General features: G+C 29.9%; 1 long non-coding RNA gene across 3 annotated transcripts in view; it reads right to left on the bottom strand.

Moving 5' to 3' along the window:
- Positions 1–19,608, bottom strand: part of LOC106686558 (uncharacterized) — a 77,144-nt gene that overhangs the window by 335 nt on the left and 57,201 nt on the right. For 2 of the 3 annotated variants that reach the window (XR_010843639.1, XR_001344034.2), the window contains 3 exons: positions 8,872–9,008; positions 8,748–8,790; positions 8,194–8,307 (listed from right to left, as the gene is read on the bottom strand). This is a non-coding gene — a long non-coding RNA (uncharacterized lncRNA). Of the gene's footprint in view, positions 1–8,193; positions 8,308–8,741; positions 8,791–8,871; positions 9,009–19,608 lie in introns of all 3 variants that reach the window. The other variant, XR_002945006.2, reaches the window with a different exon arrangement.

Raw genomic sequence — 19,608 nt, 5'->3', positions numbered from 1 at the left:
TATATATATATATATATATATATAGAGAGAGAGAGAGAGAGAGATTACGTGAGAAGGAGGGAATAAGAGAGATAAAATATAAGAAAAGTGATTACAAAGATCTAATTAAAGTATGATTCACTCAGTCATACGTAAAATAAGTATTTCAATCATGCTAAATATATTGAGACGTTTAAACAATAGTAAGTTGTCAGGTTTAATTAAAATTTCTTATACTTTCATTAGAATTTTTTTTCTAAATAATTTTACTTGCTCTAGATAAGTGACTAATAATGTAGATTACATCAAGAAAATCATTTCTCAATATTTATTCGATTTTTCCCTAAAATGGCACAATTTTCTTTGATAAAGTTTTGACTCATTTTGGAAAAACTCACTTTCAACCTTTAATCGAAAACGTCGAAGGTTGTTTGAAATAATGTTTCAACCGGATTAAGATATTGTTTGAGATATCAAGTCGAAAACATTTGTTAGAGCGATTGCGAAAAAAATCCCAGATATGTAAGGGAGAAAAAAATCATTTATAATTTTTTTAAAAAATATTTATTTTGTTTTATGCTCTGAATGTTTATATTAATAGTTACCAAAACAAATTAATCTTAATACTATTAAATATGATATGTATGAGGAAAACCCAATCCAATTGGCCAGCACAATATTTGTAAATAAGTGTTTTTCTCTCTCCCTCTTAGTGGTTATATCAAGTTAGGTACTAATTTTATTTTATATATTGTGGTTTCAGAGATTCATAATTTGATTATATTGTAAATTATGATGATAAATTTCAACTTCAATAATTTCTAATTGTTAGAAATCCATACATTATTCTTTAAACATAAGTCCTCAATGAGGAAACTCCTTAGTTCACAAGGAATTAAACAGAGTGAATCATGGAAAAAAGGTTTCGAATTGACAACCAACAAACTTTTCTGGAGATTAAAAACAAGATCCAAAATCCCCAAGAACATAACAAATAGTAATATTTATGAAAATACATGATTTTAATAATGCGATTGGAATGTAGACGAAAAAATTGAAATTGCTGAAACGTCGCTAAAATATGGAGAGCACATAAAATATAAACAAAATAGAACTGTTAAGAAAAATATTGTTATATAGTTTTATTTTATACCAGAAGGGTTTTATGGTTGTTTCCTCAATCAGTGTGATTGTTATTTAATAATCATCATCATGTAATACTCAATGATTAATAGACTGCTTGTAAATGATTTTTAATCAGACTGAAAAAAAAAATTGACACAACAAGGGAGAATTTGTTTTTAGTTAACTTTAAAAATATAAAGGAAAAGATTTGCTCTATGGTGTACATTTTTTCTGAAAATATTTAGTTAGCAGTATGCGACTGATGAATGTCCTTCCCTCCCCTCCAAAGTAAGGTGAGATGAACTCTGTTAATTACTCCAGAACCGAAGACCTCCGAGAGTTAGAGATACCGTTGAAGAAGAGAAGACACAATGGATACTAAATACAAGAGAAGAGATAAAGAAAGGGCTAAGAAGGAGGGGCGGATCAATACATAGCTTGCCCCCCACCTTAGGGATATGGTTCCGTCCACCATTCCATGCCTCTTTTCTATATTTTATCTCCAGTCCTTTACTCTCTACTACGAGGGACAACGACCGTGAGATTGCTTGTTGATCGTGTTCCGATTAGAACATACATAACTTGGGTGGGTGTCTGCTGCGATCGTCTAATAGGTTATAAATAAATTCAATCCGAAGTATATATTTCTGATCAAAATGCATATAATAGGGCTACATGCTTCAGAATCGATTGAGAATGAGGGCTGAGTGTTGGGTGTCATAATTGAATTATAACCAAGATTCGGCTTTTAATGCAACTTCATGTTTTATACACCTGCTCAAAAATACATCCGCACAAATCATGTCACTCAGGTGCAATCAGCCAAATTTTATTTTGATTATTTGGACAATTTCAATGAAGTAAAACAAAAAATTAGAAATAAAAATTGAAATACAACTTTGTAGATGATATTTTTTTTCCGGCTCTCTTTTTCCCCGTATAAGCCCTTTTTAACAACGCGCGATCAATTCCATTTTAGTTTGTTCCTTAATTTCATTATGATCTGTAATACATATTATTGTTGAAAATTTCTGAAGTAAGTGCTATCATTTTTAAACCTTGATAAAATCTTGGGTCAAGAAATTGATTTGAAATGTTGGAAATGTCAGTAAACATGTTCTTACGAGTTTCAAATTATTACATCAATTTAAAGGCAATGTAATTCTTGTAGGGTAGGGAAAACTTTGAAAACAAAATAGACAAGGTTTTTGAGAAAAATTTGAGAAATTCTTCAGTTACAAAACTCAAAACAAATAGAAAAATAATTCTTACGAAACTTAGTAATTTTTGCTTTGTAGCCTTCTTTCTATTGTAACATTAAATTTTGTTGTTTATTACAACTCACTTATCTTACACAAACACACATACATTTTATGTAAATAAACATATATACATATATATAACACACATATGTTGTTAGGATAAAATAAAGTAAATAACAATATTCATGAGTACAATAAATTTCTATTAACCCTAAAGGAAAAAAAGGGTTCTTCTAATTAAATTTGAAACATTTGAGCTTATTCCTGCCTTATATTTCTATTATTTACTACTAATTCCTCACATGTTAACGTTTCGATGCACCTTCTTAATAATGAACCACTGTAATTGAATGAAAAAAAATGCACACACAAATTTTGAGGTTTTGCGCTTCAAAATGCATTGAACCCTAAATATCACAGATATTTTATTATTTGTTATTTACTGACACAGTAAAATTATTAATTCAACATGAATAAACCCTAAAACGTTAGCATATGAGGAAGAAGAAGAAAATATTTCTAAAGACTATTATGCTCAAATATTTCAAATTTAATCAGCAGAACCCTTACCAGAAAATTTATAAAAAAAATAAATTATAGTTTTACTCTCGGATTAAGAAGAACAGTTATGTCATTTTTTAGAAATAAACATGATAAAACAAAAATATTTCTATTATAAATTATAAGTTTACTTATAATCAACGCGTGGAAGGAAATGGACTCCTGGAAATGGTTGCTTTATCGTACCCTCTTTAAGGTTTATTGAATATGTATAAGTTTAAGTTTACCATGCCTATACTTTATAAGATTAAAAAAAAAATCTCTAACAATAGCTAAGAAGTATGCTGTGTATCTAGTAACCCAATACAGTTGAGCAGACAACTTTCTTTGAATTAAGTTTTGTTGTTGTTGTTGATTTTTGCTTAAAGGCATAAAACCCTCTGGTCATCAACGCCTATGGCATGATAAAAGTAAAAAAAAAAATAAATAAATAAAAATAATTTAAAAAAAAAATCAATAAAATATATAAAAAAAAATCAAAGGAGTTATAACTTATAAACAAGGCGATATGCTTTTAAAAATTCAAATAGTACTGTAATTTTAGGTTCCTCATCTGTGAGAGCTTCTGATAAATTTGGGGTCAGTCCTATCCTGTTTATTATTGGCAAATAGTGAGTACATTCTTCAAGAATATGTCTAATCGTGAAAATGGACTGACAATATTTGCACGTTGGAGGTGGCAGTTTTCTGATCAGATGAGAGTGCGTGAGGAGAGTATGACCTATTCTCAATTAATTTTAATTCTGAATTAAGTTTTTCTCTCCTGATGAGACACCAAAAATATTTTTGTGTAACTTCTTGCATTTTACTTTACTATATAATCAATTTTAAATAATCAAGTGTAATCACTTTCTTTTTAATGTGATGTTTTCCAGTTTAGGTTTTATAGAAAAAGAGCCTGGTTTAAGATTTTCCCCCTCGACTATTCCCAAATTAGGTAGGTTTTTGAATATTGATGCATTTACCTATTGACTATTAAATAAAAAATGGACTTAAAACAAATTTAATTATTTTTTCATGATTATTCTTTTATTTGTTTTCAGGTTGAATTTGAACTTAATGAAACTATATTGTACAATTCGAGTCTTTTTGGTTATATCAAACTTTACTCGTTTGCCATTATAAGACTTTGAAACATTGTTCAATTTTCAAGCATTCATGAGCTAAGTTATTATCGATTATTTTCACAGGCTATAGACCGCTTTGTTGGCTACCTGGCGTTACAATTTACATTTTTATAATCTACAATTCAAAAACCAAACATAAATTATTCATTAAAATAACCAATCGGCAGCTCTGTTTAAGAGAAAGCTCTAAGTACCCCCGGCTTCACGCTATTTAATAAAGGACAATTTATTGCTTATTAATACATTGAATTAAACCTGCCTCACTCCTCATCCCAATTAAGAAGATGAAAATATCCCTGACGCTCACAATTACCCCTTTATTATATATGATCGGCTAAGCACCTTTATTGGTCTTTTGATTGGAATTTAATTTTTATAATTACTTCCTGCATAAATTTGTTTCTCAAATCAAAAATTAATTTTATTTATTTATTTTTTGTGTTTGGGCTTGGTTCGCAATAAGAGGCAATTCGTCTCGTTTTTGACAATAAAATTATTGGATAATAATTTGACATACACCTATGAGGGTAACAATTGGTAATATAAATATAAATTTATATAAGACTACTTTTTTTATTAATTTTTTTTTATTTCAATTCTCTCTTGCATATTTTCGAGAAAAATGTGTGTGTTAAACACACCTGATAAAATTATGATTTTTTATATAAACATGTAAGAACGAATATGTGACCAAAGTTTTGTAAGACTTATACTTTTAGAGTGGTATGATGGCATATTAAAAATTATTTTATTCAATAAATTCCTTTTTTTTTTCTTCTTTTTTTTTTGTTCATTCTATTAATGCAAGTACAGATGATTAGTTGTATAATTTTTTTGATGAAAAAAATATAATGTCAATTGATTTCTCATGTCACACAATTTGTTCATTCAGTTTGACTAAATGACATTTTCTTTTAAATTTAGTCCTGATTTTTTTTAGTTTACAGTAATATTTTTCCCTCTGCTGAGTGTTGAGGTACGGTAGAAAAAAATATTTCAGTTACATTTTTGATTAACATAAAATGAAAAAAAAAAAGTTCATTTTTCACAATTCAATATTTTCAAGAATATTATTAAGAACCAATTTGACCAATATTGCAATGGGAGTTGGAAAAAATATTATCAGTGGTGCTAAAATGTGATATATAATATAAGTGATATATGGAAAAACAAAGAGAGAATTACAGGTTACTGGAAAATCATATATGGTCCCATAAGTTGTCTATCCTAACTGCGAATATAACTTTAAACTATTTAAAAAAATATATATTAGTACTTCATTCTAAAAACATCTCGAAAGAAATTTTGAATCGGAAAAAAATATATAGTTATCCTAAAAATTGATGGTCAGTATGAAATTTCTCTATAATCATGTATTGATTTTTAATTATTTTTTTTAGAGTGCTAAAACCATATTGATTATTTTTTCCGATTTACGAGTTATTAAACGACGATTTATTTTTTTTTTTTACCCTAAACCCTATGAAATTAAAATATTTATGAGACTGACATATACCGTGTATGTTACATGTACAAATCAACATATGATGTATTTATTTTAAATATTTTATTTGCTGCATTTATTTATTTTTTTTTATTGTTTATGTACTTTTAGTACTTGTTTTAATGAATTAGTTCTTTTTTCTCCAATTTAATTGTATCATTATATTTTTGGCTAAACGTGTACCTGTATTCTATTTCTCATCCATATTTAATTATTATCGACACAAGTATCTATATATCTGTGGGCTGTTTGTTTAAATGCACCAAGATTATTTATTACATTCATATTTTTAGTTATGTACATGTATATTTTGTATTTTTATTTTTTTTACTTACTTGTATTTTTACTTTTCTCCTAGTTTATAATTGACAATTATTTTTTATACAATACAAATAGTTAATTTAAAAAGTTTCTCCTGTTAAAAGAGCATCTGATTTTTTTTATTATATTTTATTTTATTTTTGTTAATTTATCTTCTTTTTTTTAATAGCTCCACTCTATATACATATAGTATGTTGTTTCGCATGGACTTTGTACAATTTCTAAATAAACTCTTTTTACTTAGGGATACTATGCTTGAAAAAAAAATTAACATATGCATTATGTATTTATATATATGTTTTTAACAAGCAAATGTATGTGTGTAGAAATAATCACAAAAGGACGCGGGGGGGGGGAGGAGGAGGGGGAAGATGTCCTCTAAAGGATCACCAAATATTAGCTCTTATTAGAGACCTGAGTTAACTCCTCATCGTTAACCCCTCTGAGCTCTAATCGGGCGACTTAACTAACCTAACTAATTTAGAAAACAATCTATTTATGTAAAGGAGCTGGTTAGGAGCCTACAGGAGCGATATAATTTATAACCAAGCACCACCCCCAACTTTTAAAGGCTTTTTTTCCCATTCCCCGACGGGGGGAATGTTTTGATGCGGGGGTAGAAGTTCTCTCTAGTGGGAGTGGCATAAGAAAAACTGGCGAGGATTGGTTGCGGGGAGGACCAATCCCCTATGAGTCATTACATTAGGACCCCGGGACTATTACCGCCCTTATCTTTCCCTTTTTACAAATAACGAGACTCGAGACTTCATCCTCCACAAGACGGTAATTATCCTCAGAATGCGGAGGACTACACGGCCCTGTTTGTTTTACTTAACAAGATCCAATTACCGCTACGACCAGCGCCTCATTATTTTCGTATTAAGTTGTCGCTGGAGGAATTCCGGGGCCAATTTTGAGGATTGGCTTTTTAACGAATTATATTTAAACTTGAGGATATTTCGATAAATAAATGTTAACAATGAATATCAGCTTATAGCCGTATCTCGTGCACATTAATTACGTCAATCTGATGATGAAATATTTCCTATTTACTGTACAACATCGTTATAATGAACCTCAATTTATCGAATTCCTCGATGAACTAGTTATAGCATTCAAGCAAAAATATACCTTTACATAACGAATAAATCTGGGGTTCAGTTCTTAGTAAGGAAATAACGTTCCAAACCAACTTTTGCGCAGGTGATTTGGTCAGTATCGTGTTCCACCGCCAGATTTTCCCTAATTAAGGGTACCCGCTTTATGAGTCTGGGTGGACTCCTCAGAGCTCCTGAACCCACCGAGTTGATCACTGCTATAGTGACAACAATAAATTAGTATCTACTACTACGGGATTCTAAACCGGGTCCTGGCGGTTAGCACAGTACTTTACCACTGAGCTACTCCACTCCCATATAACGAATAAAGGACGTAAGGAAATCTTAAACCACAAAATGTAGAAGTTAGGGGGATAAGTTATCACAAATAATATTATAAGTTATCAGGGTTTAACCACAAATAATATCTGCTACGCAATTCACAACTACACCATGAAATGAAATGAATTTTTATACAATGCAGAACAGCTTTTTCTATATTATTCAGGATGACAATCCTCTTACTATGTATTTCATATATAGATATGTGAAAGTAAAATCCGACTGTTATAATAACTACCATCGAAAACCAATAATTATCAAATTCCTTCATATTTTATATTCATCAATTGCTTATAATTAAAAATCTGTACCGCCGGCACAACCCAGGAAGAGTCAGGGGCTTAGTATTTTGTAAGGAAGTACTGTTGTGTAAGAAGGTGATTTGGTCACCTCGACTTACGCTCGACCACCAGATCTTTATCAAATTTATGAGGCTGGGTGGACCCCAGGAGGGCTCCAAAACCCACAGGGTTGACTTACGGCTACAGTGTAACAGAAAACAATTTTCTGCCCAGTCGGATTTGAACCCGAGTCCTTGGAGTTAGTAGTGTCGGGCCTTACCACAGTCCCACCCCTCTCCCATTGTTTATTATTACTATTAACAATTAGAGATGTTTGATTTTTCATTTGAACAAAATTAAATGTATTATTATCTGAAAATTCATGTATAAGGATTTTTGAGGTATGAAAAATGACTATCAAATATTTGTTTTTGCTTCTTCATTTATTTATAAACGTATTTTAAACAAAATTCCTGCTATTAGAGGGTACCGTAGAAATTAATTATAACGTAAAATTTAGCTTGAAGGAAAAATATTGGTCTCATTTTGATTATTCTTATTTTTCCCCCGGAATGTCAAGTGGGAGGTACTTACGGAGTTGAATTACGGTCCAGGGGAGGATTGGTAATAGGGTGGGGTTCTTCTGTTCCTTTATAAGGCAACAATCAGCATACAGCATCAATCCCAATTCTTTATCTTCAAGTAGTTCTGGAAAACGAATTTAATAAATAATTTTTAAAAAAAATCATTGTGAAATAATTAGCTTAAAAAATACACAATAAAAAATGTTTTACCAGACATTATGAGCTGCAACAACTTAAAAAAATAAATTAGTGTAAGTATAATTCAAAAGTTAGTAACCAACACATATTTCCTCAATAAAATGGGACTCAAAAACAATCATACAAAGACAGGGGATTTATAAACGACACTGAGGTAAGTAAAAATTGTAACTTACTAAAGAGGGCTTTTACGACTAAGCGGAAAACATTAATACAATAATTTTATAAATATTAATAGTGTTTGAATGTTTAGATAATATTTTTTTGTTTAATGCTAAAAATAATAACCTGCAAATATACTAACAAAAAAAAAATTAACGACACATCACACATACAATATACAAAATAGCAACGTCTTACACGTACACGCCATAGAACATAAGGAGACAGAAAAAGACCTGGATAACACCTGAAAACCATAAAAACACCTTGTGAAACATTTCTTGCAGGTAAACAAGATTAATTAATTATATAACAATGTTATACTAACTTTCTGCATGCTATGAGCACTTAAGTTGTTTAAAATTGTTTTTTTATTTATTTATTTCTTCCTCTATTTCTTATTTTGTTATCATTTAATTTATATACTTGTAAATATGGTGTGAATGAGCTCCATATTACCATTATCTAGAAATATAAGACAGAATGTAATATTACACAATAAAAAAGAAATAAATGAAAGAAAATACATCTTATTTTCTTTTCTTTTTTGAACCATTATCAGTCCATAAAGAAAAGTTTAAAAAATAATTTAATTTTTAATTTTATCTAAGAACAAAGAACAAACTGTAAAATATTTAAAAATATGCTCATAAAAATATATATAATATAATGTATTACATACATATAATAACAATGTTATAGACAAATTAGACTTTAAAATAAAAAACAATAAACACAAAATTTTTAATCACTTCCTCTGAAAAATGTAATAGCTCTAAAATCTATTCGACCCTTTCACTTACATGCCTTTCACGTAAGTCAACCGTAAAGGAAAAACAACTAATTAGTATATTTATTTCATCATTTTCATGGGTTGGTATAGTTTGTAGTGAATAGCATGATATAATTAATATTCTTTCGTTTAGCAAGAAATGTTTGAATTTTTATTACCAATGATTGTTGTTATCCTTATCAAAAACATTAATTAATCTACTTAATTTTATTTTATCATTTTCATGGCTGTTAATGATTTTATTGCCTAGACACCATTTTGGGAACGATAATGGGTGAAAATTATAAGGTTTATAATCAATGTATTTATTTATACTTTTAAAGAAGAAGTTTTTGCTGAAAATTGGAACATGAAATATTTAAAAACAACTAATTGGAGGCCTAGTGAAGGGTACAAATAATAATTATTATTAGATTTTATCATCATTTGGCATTAATGATTTCAGTAACTGCAGTTTAAAATATGGCCGTAATGAAGAAATCGGTTTATCTCGGTAGAGGAAATCCATTGCATTCTTAATCTAAGTGTATCTAGAAACCACTGTGGGACTTCCTTTAGTTCTTAAAAAAAGTTATCTTTTGCGTGGATCTCTTGCAGCTTTAGCACAATAGGCTATGAATTTTCATGAATCGAGCTACTTGAAAATATAAGCTAGGGTTAATTTATGTATGCTGTTTGCTTCTGGAATGGTCTACCATCATGAATATGAAAAGAAATGATTCTGTATTATAAATTTTTGTTTAATAATATATATTGATACTATTATCCTTAATCTATTTAGTTTTACTGATGAGTGTATAGTTTAACTTGAGGCAGATTCGAGATATTTTGTTTTATTATCATAATATGAGAACATTGTTGACCATGAATAATATATATAAGGAAAAAAACACGTTATTTATCAGTGACAACGTTTCGACCAGAATTTAGGCCTATATATAATGAGACAGGTAAAATACAATAATATGCCTTCAGAAGGTATTAAATAAATTGAATGTTTTTCTATCAACCACAATATATCTGTGTTGGTTATAATACGATATTTTGGAAACAATTTTTGATAATCGTTGTTCCATTACCACAGTCTGAAATGAATCAAAATCCGCAGTGATTGATTTTTATAAAAAATAACTGGTTCTGGATTATAATGAAGTAAACTGGATTTAAAAATATAATGAGACTTGGTTAAATAGAAACTCAGTAAAAATTTATTTATTATTTGGCGAGAATTTCCAGCCTTCATTAGAGCAAAGAAACAACAAGATAAGAACCAATGAATAATAGGATTTATAGAATTATTAGAAAATAACTAACATTATGGATAAATAGTGTTGACAGACATAAATAGTTTGAGTATTATAAGAAGATAGAGGCTGTATGAGAAGAGTTATTTTAAAATTAAGTAGTAGGATAGAACAGATAATAAAAGTTAGTCTAGATATTAAGAGTTAATCTAGTTGATAAAAATATGTACAAAATGAAAATTATTAAAAATAAAAATAAAATAATGAAAGAAGTGGGAAATAAAATTTTTATATTGGTAATAAAATATGTAAATAAAAAAGCAGGATCATAGAAATAAAAAGATAATGTTATTAATAATTTAAATTAAAGTTATGGAGAAAAAAGGAAAGAAAATATAAGTAATTAATGAAATATGTAAGTAAAATATAAAGTTAAGTAAGACAAAAGCAGTAATTAGTAAGTATGGCAATAATAATATGTGGTGAACATAATTAATATAATGTGAGTAAGGGAAAATAAGAAATGAATAGAGGAGGAGAAGAGTGTAAAAGAATAAAACCTAATCCCTGTACCTGCTTGCAAGAGGTGGAGAATCCATGGGGTTGCATGTTTTACCTTTTTTTTCTATTATTCGAACATTCTAAAATGTGTATCAAGTTATTAAATTAAGTTAAGAAATTAAATGTTCTTACTGACTTGTTCAGAAGCAGTAAGTACATCTTGTAATTAATCTACCATAAATTCAGTACCACTTACTGAATCTATCGTAACTATCAAGAAGCAAAATCGATGAAACAATCACATCTTATTCGATGTCTATAAGAAAATATCAAACAACTTTCACCTACCTCCCTACTTACGAACCCAAGTTTTGAGAAGATTGGTTGACTCGTCTTTAAGTTATAATATTTTTTAGTGATTTTCGGGGGAAAAACCTATAAGATAAGAAAAGGGGAAACATTTTTCTTTTTCTGGTGCTATAAAAATACATATTTAGGGTCCTTGACATAAAAATAATGAATATTAATTTTTTTCCTACTAACGATACAAGAGTATAACATAATTCGTAAACATAGGCTTGCAATTAGAAGAGATCGATTGGTTTCGGTTTTTTTCCGATAAACAAAATTAAATGCACTAAGGAGATTTTTTTTTTTAATTTAACACTTAAGCCCTGTTAAACCATTTCAATGAGGATAATAAGAGGGTATTAAAGAGGACTTAGTCGTTGATTCGTTGAGTTTTATCAAAATCGTCAAAGACGTTTCGGAGAAAATCGAAAAAAATTGAACAATCGATTCAATAATGTGTACTTCGAGTGGTAGAACAATTAGCTTCTGTCACATTCCAGGTATATGGCTTAAATATTTAAGTTCAATTTTTCGTTTTCGAGCTCGGCTGTTCACAAAAATATTTTGCGAGACTTGGTATTTTAGACCCAGGGTACCACAAAACATGTATTTCTGTCCAAAATTCGAATTAGAAATTTTGCATGATAGCAATGCATTCAATGTTTTCCCTTATATACTCCATATATAGGTTAGTTAAATTAAATATATTCTCAAGACCCAGAACACTTAATTTTGTTTTCTGTTTGAAATAAAAATGTGAAATGTGTGTCTCCTTTTCTGCACAAAATTAGTTCGACTGAATGTCTTGTTAAATATAAAAATGTTATAATGAAAATCTTAAAATCTGGTTCATCTCATTTTATTGTGTACTTTTGCACTGAACATTTTTAAATTGTTGAAGGAGAAGCAGACATTTTTAAGAGACATTTTTAAACTGTTAGACATTTTTAAACTGTTTAACCGTTCATCGTGTCGAACAGATCCGTTACTTAGGACTACATCTGGAAAAACTATTGAAATGGAATCCTCATACAAGACTGAAAAGACAGGAAACTGGTCGTTGATTCCGACTAATTCAACATTTATTAGACAAACGGTCTAAGTTTCCAAACCATTATAAAATACTGATATACATGACTATAATAAGGCCTATCTGGACAGGAATCTGGACGGAGTTGAGCTTTGGGGCTCCACTAAACCATCGAATTCTTCTCATATCCAATCCTTACAGTCCAAAATCCTTAATCCTCCTTACTTTGTCACAAATAAAGTTATCCAACAGGACCTCAATGCTCCATATGTTGCCGATTTAGCCAGAACGAGACACCAACCCTTCCATGATAAATTCCTCAACTATCCAAACCCACTTGTTTATAACATGGCTTCTCCTTCATTACATAATAATCCTTCTAGGCGTCTGAAAAGAATATGGCCTCGAGATCTTCTGCTCTAGAAATGTTATTGGAGTTCTATCAAAGATTCTCCACATGTTTGAATTATGTCATTTTATCACTAACAGGAAATTTACTTGTATATATTTTTATACAGTTGTAAATAACAATAAATAAAAAGTTTATCATAAGCATTTAGCTGGAGGTGGAAAAGAGATTAAATACTTTTTATAAATAAAATTTTCAAATTTATAATTGAAACAATAACGCTATATAGTTTTGCTGTACGATATTATAAAATTTATTTATACTATTCCTAATGAAATATTGAACATGTAAATATATACATATGTCTTTATTTGAGTCGTAATTAGAGTTCATTATCAATAAAGAAAATGTTGGTTTCAATTAAGATGAGTTTTATTTAAAAAAAAAAAAAAAGAGAAAGAAAGAAAAGAAAATACTCCATAATTACTGTTTGTTCTGGAGGTTGGAATTTATATCGTGCATAGTTGCTGGAGAGAGTACTTGTTTACATTATTCAGAAATTCTCCGGCAAAAATAAAAATTAAAAAAATAAAGGATGAGGGAAAGAGGGAGAAAACGAAATCCCCATTTCATAAAACCCCCTTTTTTCTCTTTTTTAACCATGTTAAGTCTTTAATTACGCCTTTGATCTCTACTAAATCTGCTTTAACATTTTTCTCCTATTGAACGGCGCGGCTTAATACTGGACCACTCATTACTTCCGTCTCCCCGAGCAGTCATATATTTTATTTTAATTTATCTTCTCTCTTCTGGAGATTCTTTGCCCTCTAAAACATTTCTACTGTCTGACTCCTTCTTAGAATTTTTTTTTTTAATAACTTTATTGAAATTTACAACTGTATATTACATAATACATTCAGTAAATTTGATATTAGTTAAAATAGAGTGTTACTGGCGTGTAGAGCAACAACCCATTGGTAGCACTCTAATGACATTTTACATTAGGTGGTCTCGTGGCCATCTTCATTTCAGACGCCTCGGAGGATTGTCTGGAATGGAAGAGGACCCAAGGTTAGAAACTAGGGGGTTTGAGTGGTTAGGGAGTTTATAATGGAAGGTTTATAATATCTGGTTCGGGCTAGATCGGTTACATAGGGAACATTAAGGTCTTTATGTATGATTATATTTCTGACCAAGTAAGGAGCATTGAGGATTTTACGAAGGTTTTTTGTTTGTTGTTGAAGGATTGAATACGAAAGGAATTCGAAGGTTTGGTGGAGCCCCAAAGCTCAACTCCATATGTCCAGATTGGCCTTATTACAGTCACGTATATCAGTCTTTTGTAATGTGTTGGAAGGTTAGACCGTTTGTCTAGTAAGTGCTGTTATAGTCGAAATCAACGTGTAGTCTTTTCAGTCTTGTCAGAGGATTCCAGGTTAATCGTTTGTTCAAATGTAGTCCAAGGTAGCGGAGCTGTTCGACAGGGGTAAAAGTAACATTATTAAATGAAACTGTCAGTAGGTTTACGACGAAGGGTAAAGGTGATTTGATGGGATTTGTTAGAACTTATCTTAATCCTCCAATTACGACACCATTCTTCAAGGGCTGTGATATGGGATTGGAGAGTTTGAGATACAATTAATGGGTTATTATTAACTGCGAGCACACATTTATCATCGGCTTACGTGGTGAGGATAGTATTAAGATTGGTTGGACAATGTAGACGGTGTAGAGGATGGGACCAAGAATACTACCTCGAGGAACACCAGTGGACTGAGAATAGAGGGATGAATAGGAACCATTGTGATTTACTTGGAATAATCTATCAATGAGAAAGGGATGAATGATGAGAAAGTATGTAAGAGGTAGGAATTTACGGAGTTTGTAAAGCAGTCCCGGGTGCCAGACCCTCAGGTTAGTGGACCCTTCAGCCTACTGGTAGCAACTCACAGTCGTGAATACCAAAACCACAACCCGTGACCAAGGACCTCAACAATTTGTAGCCCCAACTATAAAATAAATAAATAATTCATAGCAATAATGTCTTTTATCGAAGTTTAAAATGATAATTATGTATATATGATTTGTCCATCACACTCATCTAGGTGGTTATCACAATTTGATCTAATAATAAACGGTTTTATTACTTTGTGTTGGTGTTAGAGTTATGAAAAATTAATTTAATGCTCGGATTAGTAATTAGTTTGCATTCAACTACTACCTGAAGTTATCTGGGGAGTTTCATTAATGTATCTTTTTTTATATTGTCAGGTAATCATATTACCATCAAAATAAATTCACCTGATGTGGTGAGATTCTGCCACCATTTATTTTTATGACTTGAGACTACTTTTTTTTTAACTTAGAAATCATTGAAACAACTATAACTCTAAGAGTAGTTACAATCATTGCTAGTGCTCCGGTATTTAAATTTATTTAAGAATCTTAATCTATCTGTATAAAGAATTTTTATATAAAAATAATGAGATTGTGCCAAGTAGGACGAGAATAGGCCAATATGGAAATCAGTGCACTTCAATGACTTTTTTTAAATTAATTAGTTTTCTTGTTCACCATGGGACATATTTATATTCTGTACAATAATACTGATTAGTTTTAGTGTGCTATATAAATTATGTGTACTATTTTTAATGAATTACTGAACATAGATATGTCTTTTTTGAATGACTATTAATCGAGTCATAAGTAACTTCCGACGCAGTTAAGTAGAACCTTTTGTTTGTGTCTACCCGCTATGAGATAAGATGACAACAAGCTTTTGTTTTCACTATATCAACGAGGCTTCATTTAGTCTTTTGTCAACTGTTTGTGTGGTACACGTTACTTAAACTGTTTTTTTCGAAAACTTCTCCCAGTCCAAATCAACCACATTTTACAAGGAAGGAATTCATAAACTCCCAGGAAGATTGGAGAAGGTTATAGATAATAATGGTGAATACATAATAAATTAATATAATTTGTTATTTAATGAGAGCAAAATAAATGTCTGATAAAAAAATAAAAGTTACTTATGACTCGACCCTAATATATTAATATGCTATTTTTTTTTATAATAAAGGTTGTTCTCAAAGGAGATAATATTGGGTTATATTAAAGTGGTAATAATCGTTTGAGAGCTAAAAATGAAAATCTTGCTTAGTTATAAGCTAAAACAGGCGATTGCAACACGGTTAGACCACACTGCCCTTAAAAATTCCATTAGTTCAACTATTACACATTTATTTTTTGGATTTTGTCGATTAGGAACTTCATAAATAAAGATAAAGAAGAAGAGAAGAAGACTGAGGAATTTAACGTTACTATTATAAAAGATATAAAACATACTTAATTTCAGAAGCAACCAGACTGACTATATTACAATTAATCCTAAATGTTTTTATAGTATTTAAACGAGAAAATTTACAAGAAAATGTTTTCATTTCCATGTTGAAAAATAATTAAATTAAATTTGAATATAGTTTTATTTAATAGAATTAATCCAGTTGGCTTGTAACTTTTTAAAACACGCCACCTTTTTTTTCATTGATTTATTTATTTTTTTAAATATATAAAACGGGCAAGGGTGCTATGAAAATAAATATAGGATCCAAGTCCACTGAAATTTTTATTGCGTTATATAAAAGTTATGAACCCGCTATATCTCGGGGTGATAAAAACTTTGCTCTAAAATTTATACCGTCAATCGTAAATAAAATGAAAAAAATATCCACTAAAATATTTATCATGTTTGTGCAATGCAGTCCTTTTTTATAGACATTTTTATGGCAGAACAAATCAGATCCCGCGATTTTAATAAATATAGTCTCAGAGAATTACTTTGGTTTATGTCTGGCTGCAATATGTGTTGTATATTGTAAATACGAAAACAACTTTATACTGTCTAATGATGTATCAACTAAAAAGGATCCGTTGTTTCGTTGTATTATTCAGAATTTTCAGTTTCCATAATATGTATCATTTTACATCATTATTCGTCCATTACTAATAACATATTTGTTTATTTATAAATAAAATTATTCTTTATTTTAAATATAAATTATTAGTTGCACTGCAGCAACTAAGGGGGAAGTGCATTTGAAAAAGTAATTTATAAACATAATAATATATAAATGTCAATAATAACTAGAATTAAAAATAATTTTTTAATTGAAAAAACTGTTCTAGGCAAATATTTTTTGAAAAAACAGGAACAATGAAAGATAATAAACAAATTATGAAAAAATTAGGACTTACATTAAAGTGAGAAAATTTTTTTTTAAATTTAGAATGACATATGTCTACAGATTAATAAGTTAAGAGGGGAAAAAAGAAGAATTACTAAGATATTTTAGTTCATTTTCCAGAAACATTTTAGATTTTTATATGTCCATAAATCATTGAGATGATGTATATACCTTTAAATATTGAATTTTTGTATGTGATTGTATATATATATATATATTTTTTTATTAATGTACAATATAAACTTTGTTGATTGCATCTGTATGTTAATTGGAAATGTTTTTATTTGTAGAGCTGGATAATGGGCAGAGGAGGCCAAAACGTTGTTGAAACGTTAAAAGAATAAAGAAGTGGAAAATAGTGAAGAAATTGATTCCTGAAAATAAATATGATAAAGTTTTATTCTTTATTTTTTAAATTTTAAAGAATAATAGAGAAGCTTTCCATCGAAGGTACTCATTGTGTAGTCATTTTCAGTCTTCTTGTGGTTATTAATGTTTGAACTAGTTGGGTGAGATGTCCAGCAAGTGAGTCATGAAATGTTTTGTATTGTTTTTTTTATTTTTGGTTCTTGCACAATGATTTCTATGTGATGTAGAAGGGACTGTGAGTGATTTAGCGAAGGTATTTTTACTCATAAGATCTGAATAGTTTGAAGGAGTGATCTTTTGCTGTAGCCATTACCAGTTTTGCCTAAAATCATCTTTTTTGAAATTTCATATATGAAAATTTTGTTAGTAAGTGATAATTTATTTTAATAAAACAGCAGTCACCAAAGAAGGAGGTTCTTCCTTAAATTTATAAAACAAATATATTTCGACCCTTATTTTTCTCTTTATTTTTTTCCTAACGTTTCGGCCACCAGAACATCATCAAAGAGACCTTATAATTGATTTATCCAAGCTATTAAAAATTGTCTTCTTATTGCTCAAGCCCATACGTATGTATGTATACGTATTTATATTCTAATTACACAAATTTAAATCTTAAGCAATTTTCTTATGTATGCACAATACATATATATATATATAAGTTACGGCCTGAGTCAGCTGTTATTTCGATGTCAGCTGACTGACGGGATCAGCTGATCGAAGATATATAAGAGATGTAGCGAACACAATAAAGTTAGTATTTTACAGCAGTTCAAGCGTGTTAGATCTTATTCCTTCTTCTCTTTTTTTGACATTTTGCTTTCGCTAATACTTAACTGGTGCCGAAACCCGGGACTTTAAATACCGCAGTAATATTTACTTTAAAGAACTTTTTTTTATCGTAGTTTTCTCAGCTTTCAATTTTTTTTCTATTCTCTTATTTTTTTAAAAATAATGGCTGCCAATAGTATCATCAGACAAGCGGTCATGAACATGAAGCTTTAAATCAAAATGGGGTTCAAAACCCACCACCCATCACCCAGTTTTTAATAACATAAAATAGTAGTACCATATCAACATCAACTAACCCAAACCTACGCAAGGTTAGCAATGCTATATCCTATTCCAAACTAAAACCAGAAACAACTGTTCTTATATTTAAAGCAATTCCCAGGCCACTGCTGATGAACGACTGTGAAGTCTGGGGAGCGGCATGCTTTACGAAAAGGAAAAAATTACAATCTTTTCAAAACAAAGTCCTAAGAATCGCAGTTAATGCTCCTTGGTTCATAAGAAACAGCCAATTGCATTAGGAATTGCAAATGGAGTCATTAGAGGATTACATCAAAAAAAGGTTCATGAAGGTCCACTCCCAGTTGCCGACAGTTAAAGGAGGAGTGACCTAAAACCTGGGAAACCCAACCTCAGCCCGAAAACTGATGCCCAGGCTGCTCCAGAACATTCTGTTATATAGTAAGAGAAAAATAAATAAAGTGAGAATCGGGATAACAAATATCTTTGTTTAAGTTATCTATCCTCAAAAAAAAAAAATTATAATATATTAATAAACTAATAAATTCATTCTTTTTTTCAACATTTGCCCATTGTCATTTCCTAGTGTGCTGTCGAATTTTAGTAATGAATGTCGTAATGTGTCAGCTGAGGGCAGCCTCAACGCCTGATTGTAAACGTAACTTGATTTGATTTTTGTACGTTAATTTTGAACATTATTTTCCAACCAATTTCGTAATAAATTTTAATGATTCTGTAGGTTGTGAGAAGTTACTGTCGGATTGGCATCCGACCTACTGATTACTAATATATGTGTCTTTATTAACTGAACATATTCTGCAATTTTCGAGTTTATTGCTTCTAATTCCAAGAAATAATTAATAATTATTACCTATGCATTAGTTTGAATTGATATATTCTACTCACATAATAAAATAATTGAGGCAAGATGATTTTTTATTAAATATTACGTGTTTCTGACACACACAATGTAACAGTTTTTCTTTTTCCATATATAGTTTACATCTTTAAATTCTTAAAACGAAGGAGACACCGAAAACGAATCAAATTAAAAGTTGGATTGTATCCTGTTTTTGAGTTAAGTAACTTTAAAATGGAGGAGTCGGTAGGTTCCAATCCCCTGATTTTACTATCTCGTAACAAGCCCAGAAA

The sequence above is a fragment of the Halyomorpha halys genome, unplaced genomic scaffold, assembly GCF_000696795.3.
Source record: "Halyomorpha halys isolate HHAL.00 unplaced genomic scaffold, Hhal_1.1 Scaffold838.1, whole genome shotgun sequence".
In the NCBI taxonomy this organism is placed as follows: Eukaryota; Metazoa; Arthropoda; class Insecta; order Hemiptera; family Pentatomidae; genus Halyomorpha; species Halyomorpha halys.
The sequence above is the reverse complement of the archived record's forward strand: the minus strand, read 5'-3'. Positions and strand labels throughout refer to the sequence as shown.